This window comes from Periophthalmus magnuspinnatus, chromosome 12, assembly GCF_009829125.3.
Source record: "Periophthalmus magnuspinnatus isolate fPerMag1 chromosome 12, fPerMag1.2.pri, whole genome shotgun sequence".
Taxonomy (NCBI): domain Eukaryota; kingdom Metazoa; phylum Chordata; class Actinopteri; order Gobiiformes; family Gobiidae; genus Periophthalmus; species Periophthalmus magnuspinnatus.
The window spans coordinates 14,883,527-14,896,484 of NC_047137.1; the positions used below are offsets into that span (position 1 = coordinate 14,883,527).

Genomic DNA, 12,958 nt, shown 5'->3' on the forward strand with positions numbered 1-12,958 from the left:
CGCGATGTGGAGCTTGGTTCTTCCAGCCCACCACAGGAAACAGAACAGTATATGTTTTGCTTATTTAAGAGAAAAAAAATGCCGATAAGTGTATTCATTTTTACATAAATCTCTGTAAGTAATAAAGCATGTGTCAGTACATTCAACACACACTCGCGTCTAAGCTAGCAGCTAATACATGATAGACAAGCATCGCATATGACTCAATCCGTTTAAATCTGAAAATGAGTATTTGTGAACTGAAATGTGTGCGATGCTTAAAATACCGATACAGTATGGCTACTTTATTTTTGCTCGTCTCCAATCTCTTCATGTTGGCATTTGTTCCTCAAAAAAAAATAAAAACATGCCAAATAACTGTCACATGAACTGGACTGAAATAGCAGAGAAATAAAACATAAAATCTGAATTTCCTACAGACGCTTACGGACGAGGATCTTCACTTGACACATCTCTGTACGTGCTTTAACACAGTGGCTAAGCTGTTTTCCACAAATAGAGCAATGAGAAGTGATTTTAGCTGCCTCTGCTCTACATTACAAGTGTGAGTGCGCCTTATACCGCTCTTTACAAGGGTGCACTTATGTTTGTCCTGGTTTAGTCCTGGTTTGAGCGCAGTTTAGTCCCGATGTAGACTCCGTTTTTGGTTGGGTTCTAGTTCTAGTCTAGTCCAGGGTTTGTTTCACGTTTAAAATGGCAAAAATCAACCGATACTGCAAGTTACCTCTATGTCATATACTAAATGTCTACAAAAATCAAATGAAGGACTGGCATTTGATTTAAAAAAGTAAACAATTAACAGCTTAATCTCGGTTAAAGGTACAGTATGTAACTTGGAGGTGGCACGTTACCTGCATAATTCCATGGAAATACTTTTGAATGTTCTCCAAATACTTAATTTCAAGTTAATATGTTTGGGTTTACATGCATATTCTAATTTGAAGTAAGATAAGAAGGTGAGGGGGTTTGTTTCTGCTTATTTTGTACAAATTAGGTGTAATTTTGTGGATTTATTCTTAAAAAACTGCTCTTTTTACTGTGACAATGGAAGTACCAGTGTCCATCAATTTGATATTCAGTAGTAAATCAAAAGGTGGAAACATTTAGAGAAATAAAATATATATATTTCCAGGACATTTGGGCTTTTTCTCACTTTCCATGCGTTTTCCGATGTCTGAAAAAGAGACCAATCATTTTCCAGGTTTTCCAGGACGCATGGGAACCCTGTTTTTTTTCCAATTTAAATCATACACCTGACAAGACTTGTACTGTTGACCTTGCTGTAACATAGTTTATTCCATATGTGATAAACTCCATATAAAATGTCAACAAGAGCGTGTTCACTGGTCCAATGCAGTAGTTCAAATGTTAATAGGAAATCTCCAGAGTAAAGTCACTCTCATGAAAAGGTCACAGTGGGCATTGATTTGCACACTTCTAGTCCCGGGTGGAGCGATTTTTCTTAAACAAATAGAATCATCTTGATAGTGGATGGACGTGATTGTGATTGACAGGTCGGGCTGCCGTGATTCTCATCGGGTTCGACGACAAAAAACGTGGCCACGGTGCAAAAAATAGCCGTGGTAATCTATAGTAAATAGTCGTAGTAAGTTGTAATTCAATAAGATATGTGAAATTAAGAATGCTTCCTGTGTTTGCAGATTTTGTAAATAAACTTTAAATTTAAATACAGCAAAAAATAAAAATGAAAAATGAATACTTATTGGAAAGTATGTCCAAAGATATGAAAACTAGGCTATATTTAAAAAAAAAAAAAAAGTTCAAATAAAAAGAAATCTGTTAAGAAGCAATGGCTAACATATAACCATAGTCACCAACACTAGTTTAGAGGCAGTAAAAGGCATAATGGGTTAATTACGTTACCTTTGTTAGTATTTATTAATGTTTTTTGTCTAACGTCAGTAGTATAGAAAGACTTAAGGCATTAACTACATTAACTACAATTTAATAAGCAGTTTTATAGATGTGAAGAGCTGAATAACCCCTAGTTTTCATTAGAAATATCTAAGCAAAATTTTCCTCTTGCTGTCTCATTACTCAACGTTCTTAGTCACTACAGGGCTGTTACTTTTTTGAGGCATGCTGTTATTGAGAAATCCTACACAACGCAACTGAATGAAGCAGATAGAAGCACTGCTTTATTGCGCTATTGATCCTGAGTATGAATAAAACACTTAAATAAACCGTTGCTGTGTAAAGTTGCTAGCGTTAGCTGTTTTCCTTAGCTTAGGATGTTAACAGAGCAATAATTTTCCATCTCAGATTCCAAAAAATTAATAATCCAGTCCATTTACATGAGCTCCAACAGGACAAAAGCTTGTACAGTTATTATTAGTTCACAAATTAGTCCAAAACTCTGAATGAGTGCACTACAGAGCTGTGTAGTGAATGAGGGTTTAGCTGCTAGGGGGGACATTCGGACACAGCCTTAGCGTTTTGAACTAATTAAATTGCACCGGGTGGGACTAAAACAGTACAGAATAAGAGTCCCACCTTGCCCAATGTGACATCTGCAGTAGATGTGGAAGGAGAGACAAGGAGCCAATCTATACGCAACAATATGTGATCCCTAAACCATAGTGTTACCCTATACACACACACTGACAAACTGTTTACAATGCCCAAGTAGATAAAGTTTTGCTAGTCCAACCCATTAAAAACGCCATTCAGACAAGCCAGAAACATTAAACACAAGAAGAAAAACATGAAACCCTTGTCTAAGCCTTGTTAAATGTCTGCAGCAGCCGTCATTATGCGAGCAGACTCTGCAGTGTCCTGAGGGGAGGCAGAAGACAGAGGAGAGAGAGGAAGAGGCAGGGTGCGGAGGTTTTTTACAGTAAACCCCGTGCCTTCTGGCTAGAGCGCAGCAGGGAGACTCTATAGGCCCGCTGTTTGACAATTACTGTGGTAGCTCTGCATCCTGGTGCCCCCTCCTGACACTGTGGGCACCTAGGAAATGAGTGACACTACGAGAAAGAGCACTGAGAATACGCCAAGGCTTTCGACGTATTCATTATATTCATTAGCCGCAATGTAATTAAGAAAACGGTAATGAGGATATTATCATGTGCTGGTTCTACTACACCTAGACAATGTATGTTTGAAGGATCATCTCAGGACAAGTGCGTGATTATTTGACCGCTGGTGGGAAAGAAATGACTAAATAAAGACGAAAGCAGGGCTGAAACGAGGGCTGAACTTTTAAATCCAGAATCTATTGGACTAAACAAGGTCTGAACCAAGACTAAGCAGTGCAATACAAATGTAGATTTTATATCGTGGGTAAAATATGTCCAAGATCATTTACTGTTTTTACAACATGGTTTAGTCCTGGTTTAGTTTTTAGTTTAGTCCAGGTTTAGTTTTTTATTTAGTCCAGGTTTAGTTTTTGGTTTAGTCCAGGTTTAGTTTTTGGTTTAGTCCTGGTTTAGTTTTTAGTTTAGTCCAGGTTTAGTTTTTGGTTTAGTCCTGGTTTAGTTTTTGGTTTAGTCCAGGTTTAGTTTTTGGTTTAGTCCTGGTTTAGTTTTTGGTTTAGTCCAGGTTTAGTTTTTTATTTAGTCCTGGTTTAGTTTTTGGTTTAGTCCAGGTTTAGTTTTTTATTTAGTCCTGGTTTAGTTTTTAGTTTAGTCCAGGTTTAGTTTTTTATTTAGTCCTGGTTTAGTTTTTAGTTTAGTCCAGGTTTAGTTTTTGGTTTAGTCGTGGTTTAGTTTTTGGTTTAGTCCTGGTGTAGTTTTTGGTTTAGTCCTGGTTTAGTTTTTGATTTAGTCCTGGTTTAGTTTTTAGTTTAGTCCAGGTTTAGTTTTTGGTTTAGTCCTGGTTTAGTTTTTGGTTTAGTCCTGGTTTAATCCTGGTTTAGTCCTGATTTAGTCTTGATTTAGTCTTAGTTTAGTCCCGGTTCAGTCCAGTTTTAGTCCATGTTTAGTCCATGTTTAGTTCACAATTAATTCTTGGTTTAGTCCTTGGTTTAGTCTCAATTTTATCCAGTGAATGTGCAAGTCCTAACAACATACACTTGAAGAATAATTTCAGGACAAGCACTAAACAAAATCTGAGACTAAATAAACCTAATAGAGGGACTTAAATCGTAAGTACTATGCAAAATTCATTTTTAAGACCACATGACAGTGGAGTCGTTTTAGAGCAATATTGCAATTTCCGATCTCCAAAAGATGGCATCTACCCAGAGCAGAGAAACTGGATGATATCAGCTAAACCGGATCTAACGCAATCACACACATATTACAGAAAACTGGGACTAAACCTTGTCAAGACCAGGACTAAACCAGGACTAGAAGGCCTCCAAACCAAGTCTACATGGGACTAAACTGTGCTCAAACCAAGACTAAACCATCTAGAACTATGCAGTGCTAAAAATTGTTCTCCACCTTAAGAGTGTAGGCTTGAACAATCACCTCAGGACATGCGCTTGACAAATTAAACACGGTTGTGAAGAAAACATGTCTCCTCCTGCTCGCTCAGTAGCTAATGTGGAGTGTGAAGCGATGAGAAAAGGCCTAAAGGTTACAAGAACCATTTGCCTGAACACGGCCACATTCAGTCTGTCTTCTGTAATAGTCATGGGGCATTGGATGATTTCGAGCACTTTGAGGTATTGTCTAAAATGGATTAATAATAGGAGAGTGCAGCCTTGCGTGCACACTTAAACATGCGCACCCATGCTTCATTTTGACGTCAGGAACGAAAAACGATGAAAACGGAATTAGGGCTTAATCCTTTGCATGGACGGAGAAGAGGGAGATTGAAGAGGAAGAAGAAAAAAATAAATAATAAAAACGCCCAAAGACGGTCTTGCAATTTTCTCATCATTTCATGCATTTGAAACAAAACTCATTTACAGCTTGTCATGGTCGGCTTGGCACGCGCAAACATAAGAGCCAATATGAATCTCTGTGTCATCTGCCCTCGCATCAAAGACCTGTTTATACTCATGGCTCCATATATAACACGGGGACCTGCGAGAGAGAAGAGCTTAATACAGTCTTATCTAAAAAAGCAGTCTGGCAAAACCCACAGATATGAGGCTGCCTTTGCACGATCTGATTCCCATCTCAAAAACAGCGACGTCCCATGCCTCCCTGCTCACTTTATTTCCTGTCTCGGGTCAATCCAGTGTCACCGTCGTACAGCCTGATAAAGTTATATGCATGGCAGCTACCAAAAGGGACGCACACAGATTTATGATAGAAGCAAGGTTGAGGGGTAAAGATCAAAAAGTATAAGGTATAGTTTAAGGTCTATGCGAAATAATGGGCGACCTGTAAGAAGAGAACCAAACTTTTCCAGATCTTGTGTTGGGATGTTGGTCAGAGATACCAAGGAGGGGTGGACAATGTCGATAAAAATGTATATCTTCCCGCAATATTCAGACAATGCTATAGCAATTAATCAGAAATGGGCTAAATCATGCCTGTAAATGTCTTGTTTGAGGTTCAAGTATCCCTCAAAAAGCAAAAAAATTGTGAAAATGATGCGTTTATTAAATTATTTGAAAGGGACACTGCATATTATACAAACTAAAGTTGCTCTGATACTTTTTTTTTTGGATCCGATACTGAAATTACGCCTTAGTGTGTTTGCCCATACCAGCCCAATACCACATAGTATGAAGAAGTAGACTAAGGTTACTCAATTTTATTACAGTAAAAGCAAAAAATAAATCCACTAAAAGGCTATCACTAAAGAAAATCTACAAGAATAAATGAGATTTTGAGACTCAAGTGTTAGGAGTCAAATGTTTAATGGTCTTGATGATGAGTTGTGCTGATTTAAGCACTTTCACTTTTCTACTTGTTCACTTTGTACCACAGAGCGAGGATAAATACAGCAGTGAGGCCCGGAAAAAGACCTCATCCTCAGAGCACATGGCTAATTATGCAGAGTAAACAAAGTCGGTGTTAGCGCTGTTGTCGTGTTAACGCTGTGGCTGTGTTAGCGCTGTTGTGGCGTTAGTGCTGTTGTCGGGCTGCAGTCTCCATAATTATTTTATTAAGTTCAGCGTCCACTTCAAAAGCTAAATAAAGGTATCAAAGAGGAAACACAAATGTATTTTCTGCCATTATTAGCGTGTTGTAAGTGTCTGCAGAGCCTCCACAGTTTGCATTTAACCTGCTCTCGGCGTTAGCGTTAGTGTTAGCATTAGCCACAGCCGCAGCAGTGGGTGCTCGTACCTACAGGTCTTCATTCTGGAAATACAGAGCGGTATCGGATCAGTTATCAGTATCAGTATCGCAACAACCCTACATCAAACTATTTAACTTTGCTCAAGTTAGCAGACTTCAGCTCATTTCCATTGGTAGTTCCTTTGCCAGATGTGAAAAGGGCAACCTAAAAGTGAATATAAATACAAATACAATACAAATTATATAGATTAAATTAATTATTAGTCTTGAGTCTTTGCAATTATGGCTGGAAAACTGATCCATATATTTTTGGAGGTGCGGAATCCAACCCGGGACCATCTTGCTGTGATGTTAGAGACTTAAAGGTCCCATATTACACAAAATTGACTCTTGTGAGATTTAAGGCATATTATAATGTTCTTTCCTGCACAAAAACAGACTTGGAGTTGTGTTTTGTTTCATTCACACATGTTTGAGCAACTCTTTACTATTAGTCCGTCTACATCTCCAAACAACAAAACGCTGTGGTCCACCCTGTGATGTCAGGAAGCGGAAGTTTTCAAGTTACCGTTTACCTTTTGTTCAGTAGAGACAGTAAAATCCAAGGGTGAAATCATCCAAATGATTCTAGTGAAGGTGTGTGGAGTTTAAAAACACACTGAAACACCTCCTGTATTACCACATGATGACATCACAAGGTGGAACATCAGTAGCACTCCTGCCTAAAAATGCAGGATTTGTCTGTTAAACATGTGAGTGAAACACAGCCCAACTCCAAGTACGTTTTTGATGAGGAAACAACATTATAACAGATCAGAAAATAGCATAATATGGGCCCTTTGACCACTGCACCACTGTAACCAGAATATTTAAAAGAAATGAACTAAAACAGGACTTGAACACACAAACTCCACACAGATACACCAGAAATTGAACCTTGCTGAGGTGCGAATGCTAATTATCACTCCAAAATCCTGTCGGTCTACATAAACCAAAGCAAAACCCTTACTGTAACTGCACCATAGGATATACAGAGATATGTTTATGAAGACAAGAAAAAGGCTCGAGATTGTGGGCACTGCCAAGAGAAGCATGACAAACACCTACGCAAACAGAAATATAGTGTTTATACATATTCTCTGCAGGCTTCACACAAATGCTGAGTAAACTATTCAGCCGAGGGAAGCGTCTCATTAAATAACGGCCATATTGATTTTTCCCTATAGACTTCAGGACACCTATTGTTCAGGGATCTTTGCCATTAGATTTGTGCTGTCACTTCACTGACAAAAACATCAATATGCAGCTCTATGGCGCATTTCCAAAAGGTTAATTACATACTTATAAGCTATTATTCTTTTAACATGGCATATCATCTTTTTATCTGGATGGGATGGTCGTAGTAATGATGGTGATTGGTGACCATGACGTTTTGGTCATATGTTTGATTAATAGGAGGAGTAATCTGTCTCCCTTGTGGCGTCATGTCACGTTGGATAGAATATAACACTGAACTCAAGAGTATTCACTTTGTTCGGGAAGTTGTGAGCAGCGCCATTGTCATTTGGGTTGTATTATTTGTATGGGGGTGGTGATTTTGACAGAAAATAAGTTCTTTTCGGACTACAGAGACGTTTTAAAGCCTCCCAGAGAATCAGTGTTGGCGCAAAAGAGCATAGAACATTTTAAACCAACACAACACTATATGATATTTTTGAGGCACAACTTTTCCCAAATTTGCCACGGAAAACAATGGGATTCCCTCTTAACCGGAAGAGCCACCAAAAACAAAGCGGAGCGTTTAAAGCGTTTAACGGGGATGGATAAGGTCAATAGTTACTTCTAAATATGGTTTCTTTAGTATACAAAGACTAGAAATCGACCAATATGTTTTTTTTTAATGGCCGTGCTGATTGTTTGGAACGTACAGACACATTACTGCATTTTTACCACGTTTTCTTGGCTTTATGCTTTTGAAATCATAATTGGTAAGACGTTTATACACAGCAGGTAATTATAAAGATTCCTCACATTCAAGTTCAAAGAGTCAATGTAATTCAAAACTACTCGGTACCAACAATTTGTTCCAATATGAAGCTATACAAATACATATAAACACATTTAGACTGAGCCAAAGTAGTGAAAATACTATTATAAAACAACAATTTACTGAAAAACACTGCTGTAGTAAACGCAATAAAAAGAACATTAACTCATTACAACTCTGTCCATCTCCTAACAGCCAAAACGCCAGCTTTTTGGACAAGAATAATAAAAGAAACAATAGGGTAAAGTTAGACGTTCTACATTTTCTTGACAACTTTCCAAACATAATTAGTATGCAACTTTTAATTTCTGCACAGTGGGTAATTAGAAAAGACCACTGGCATACAAGTTTAAAGAGTCAATGTTATTCAATACTATTCAATATCAGCAATTTACCATAATATAAAGCTATAAAAACACATATAAACACATATACACTGGGCCAAAGTAGTAAAAGTAGGAGTAATAATGAGCTGAAGTACATTTGCAATCTATCAGGGTTGCGAAAATCGATATTAAAACTAGTATCGAAACTAGACTCTCATCTAAACTAGTTAATGTTATCATTCTCACAACCCAAAAACGTCTATCTAATCATCTTGCAACAGCCAAAAACAGCAGCTTTTTGGGGGCGAGAATAGAGGAAGTAGAGGAGAGAAAGAGAGCAGCAGAAAGTGGGAACAAACAGAGCGTTCCATTGAGGTCGGCTCCACAGACAGATCATTGAGTGTGACGCAGTGATTCATGTCAGTGACCGCACTCTTCATACATGCCTCTCCCGGCCGAGCTCTCGTCGCTCACACCCACGCCGCGTCCAAACTTCCTGTAGGACGCGAGCAGCCAAGATAACAGGTATTCAACTGAAAAACTCAAGCATAACGAGCACTTGAACCAGGTACTGAACATGACTACTTGAGTTCAGTTGTTGTATTAAATATAGATTATGTGATTTTTGCAACTGGGGCATGGGTGACATTGGTGGTCTACTATTATCAGCCTCGTGCAGTTCTGATTTTAATAAATTGCAAGTAATGTAACGTTAGATTTCAACTTTAGTACTTGTTTATCGCATAGTTGTATTTTTTCACTGTTATGACCTGGTTTAGTCCTATATAAATCCTGTTTAGTCCTGTTTTAGACCAAGTTTAGTCAAATAGTCAGATTAGATTTCATTCTCTAACTTTTCTGGGGGACACCTGGTTGTATCCATGGAGAGGGTCAAGAATGTTCCAGAGTATGGCATTAAGTTTACCTCCTTGGAGACAAGCATTTAACACCACCGCACCAAGTTACAGTCAGATCTGTGGACAGGAGACCCTGCTCACAGCAAGAATCCATGTTGTTTTAAGGATTTGTTTGCCAGTTGTTGTTTTTTTTTGTTTTTTTATGTGACAAATCCATATAGTTGACTAAAAGTAAGATAATATGGAACATTTCAGGCAAAGTAATAACATCTCCATGGGGACAATACGCAGGTGGTAGTCCTAGTTTAGATATAATACATTTTTGTCCTGGTTTTGTTTAATTTAAAGCTCTCGTTTTGATATATTTACATCCAGTTTACTTCATTATTATTGCTTTATCCTATTTTAATACATTTGTTTTGCATTTGCTCAGTGTCCTTGCTCAGACCTCACCGTCCTGGTTCAGTCCTAGCTCAGCCCTGGATCAATCGTGTTACTGCATGCACACACACACTGCTTCCAGGCCTCTCCTCTGCCCTGCTCTCAGGTATTCCGACCACACGGCCACTTAAGCAGACTTCAATTACTTCATAACACAAGCCCACTACAGAAGATCAGTTGTCCTTGTCACTACAATGCTTGAAAATGTAATGAATATCTTTAGTGCCAAGGTCGGAGTAAGTTTATCCATTACAGAGCCATAATATTGACAAGGCTTGGCTCTGTGGGTCCAAACCAGAACGTAATGTTGTATAGTCGTAACGCCGGTCGACAGACAGGGGGTAGTATGTCAATGTGAGGTGCTTACAGGCCGATAAAGGCTGCTGTTCCAATTCCTACAGGCAGGCAGTGATGGACAGCGCGCGGGGAGAGACAAGAAGGAGAGACGGAGGGAGAGAGGGAGAGGCAAGACAAGGAAACAAGAGCGGGAGAGTGGTGCTGGAGCTAATACAATTTTAATCAGTATGGTATGAATGGGGAAGTAACACAGGGAAGACGACTGCAGGCCAAGCTAGCTTTGTGGGCTATCTGGACGTAGCCAACAAAGTAATAGTAATACTAATTCTAAATAAGTTAATTCAAGTATAATCCTACAGGAAAGCTCTTTGCACTGGCATTTAATAACAGTTAGTTGCACTTTTCCAAAACTATCTATTTCAATCATGATTTTAGCCAATATTTTTCTTGTTTTCCTCTGATATAAATATGTTTTTGCATGGTTTTATGATGTTAGTATATTGACTTTTCCAGCTCAGCACTTTGGTAAATTGTAGTTGTTTTTAAAAGTCTGCCTTGAAATTCTATACATAATTATATAAACGTGTTAATTGTATTGAAATAAATCCTGTGTCAAACTTATTGCTGTTCTTCTTTGTATGAATTTAGTGACCTGATAAAAACAGATTATTCTCTCTAAAAATGTGAAACCATGTACAGTCTTCACAAGTCTATGTACATGTATTTGTTTTTCTGTAGCTTTAGAGTAACTTGTACCTATATTTACTGAAATGGCCCAGGGAAAATAGATGTATTCAGTGCAGAGTGCAGGTGTAAGGGAGCTGGGGTGGGGGCGGAGGGCTTATAGTACAAAGTCTGTCTGCGCTATGAGGGGTCTGCATTTTGTATAGGCTGGAGCAGCTGCTTTCTGCATGAGAGGCACAAGCGCATTGGAGTCAGGCAACTGAGCACAGAGAGGAAACTGGACACAACTATTTTATATCACTCACTAAAGCACAGCAGGAGTCCACAACAACTGCCCGCTAAACAACATAGATCAGAACATGAATCTGCAGCAGTGTGACCAAAGCCTGCGTGTTAAATGTCACCAAATGCATTTACAACAAGCTCGACACAAGAGGATGCAGCTCTAATCTAAGTCTAAAGGAGAAATGTTCAAAAACTGATATTTATGTGCTTTCTTGGAATAGGGAACGTGAGTACAGAATCAGAATAATGACTAATAATGATAATAAATGGGTTATAATTGCTGTATTAAAATGTTACAAAACGAGTAAAATAGCTCCTCTATTAGATCTGGGCTGAACACGGACGCGCCACAGACTTTGGTGAAGCTGTGAGGATGAGTCTGTCTCCTGGAGATGCTGGAGCCACATGGAGACTGAGCGGTAACAGGGAAAGTGCGTTATCCACGAATCACACTGTGGATACAACTCTTAAAGCGACACGCAGACTGTGACTTTAAAACACTGGAGAGTGGAGCTGGCACGTTTGAAGGCTGGGGTGTAAAATGTGTCTGACAGCTTCGTTTGAGAGAGGCAATCCCATGTGGATCCGGATCCGTGTCAAACACGCTGCAATACAAAACTTCCCTACCCCTTTTTATGTTTTTATGTTAATATCCTTAAACAGATAAGCTGGCACCTCAGCAGCAACATTCAGCCGGTTTAATCAGAACAGCAATGTCCTTACTCATTTGTTCCTGAAGGCACAAGTACACCGCGAGTCCCGAGTCTCCCGGTAGTTTTAACCTTCGCAGTTCATGTGCTGGTTAAACACGGTGGAGAAATGCCACGATGGGCTTATGATGGAATCACAAAATAGAGATAATTCATTAAAGCTCGCGTCCAAAATGATAGAATTTTCAGCATTTCCTCTCGGGGACAGCGTGGTCCAAACGGGCAGGTTCGCCCGAGTGCGCAGAGCGACCATGGCGCAGAGAGAGCAGGTGCAGCACACCTCCTGTCACCTGGATGGTGCAGTGGCAAACTCAGGGCAGCGCGTGGACAAACCGCCCGCGAGCACGCTGTCTCAGTCCAGAGAGAGTCCACTGACGCCCCGGGAGCAGCCCCTGGTCCTTACCTGTAATCTGTGCAGATAGATCCACTTCACAGCCGCAGCCGCATCGACACTGCGGAAAGAGGCACGTCCAGAGCAGTCCCCAACTCCGCACGCTCCCCAAAACACGCAAGATCAAAATCAACGGTAAATCCGGATAAAACGCCTAGTCCAGTTTAAATCCCCGGTCCAAGTAGAGTAAGAAGAAGGCGAATCCTGTTCGGGACTTCCAGCAGCATCCCCCGCTCAGCAGGACCGTAGCACGCCGCTCTGAGTACCCTGAAAGCCGGCAGCTGAACCTCCCATTCCCCGGTGAGGACGCACTTGGTATGCCGCTGGAAAAGCCGCTGCGCCGTACACGGGATAGGCTACCGCAGGAGGAGGCAGTGCCCGGGAGCGCGTACGATGTGACTCAGTGCGGTGCTCTTGCTCAACTGAGGTGGAGAGAGTGCTGCAGCAGAGTGCGAAAGACGGGAGGAGGGGGAGAGGCGGAGGAGGGAGGGAGGGGGGCGAGGCGAAGAGAAGAGCGCCCAGGAGTTAGGAGCTTTCAGCGGGACTTGGGATGGCGCTGAGCCCGCTGAAAACGGCCACAAGAGGAGCACGGGTCTGTCGTTGGGCCGCGGTAACAGTCCGGAGGTGATGGGCTGCAGCATGAGCTCGGTTTGGGTTGGGTCAAGTCCTTGGCAACTGCCCTAAAGAGTCTTATACAGCATTAGTGTCGGATGGAGCGTTAAAATGCTCGTTTAAGCCTTTTACAAATGCCTAAATGTT

The 12,958-nt window shown here is 40.4% G+C and overlaps 1 protein-coding gene across 2 annotated transcripts in view; it reads right to left on the bottom strand.

The window, feature by feature from the left end:
- plxna4 (plexin A4) overlaps positions 1-12,619 on the bottom strand; it is a 384,761-nt gene extending 372,142 nt beyond the window's left edge. The window contains exon 1 of one of the 2 annotated variants that reach the window (XM_033975929.2): positions 12,212-12,619. The gene's annotated coding sequence lies outside the window, so the exon portion shown is untranslated. The remainder of the gene's footprint in view (positions 1-12,211) is intronic. The other variant, XM_033975930.2, reaches the window with a different exon arrangement.
- Positions 12,620-12,958: the final 339 nt, after the last annotated feature.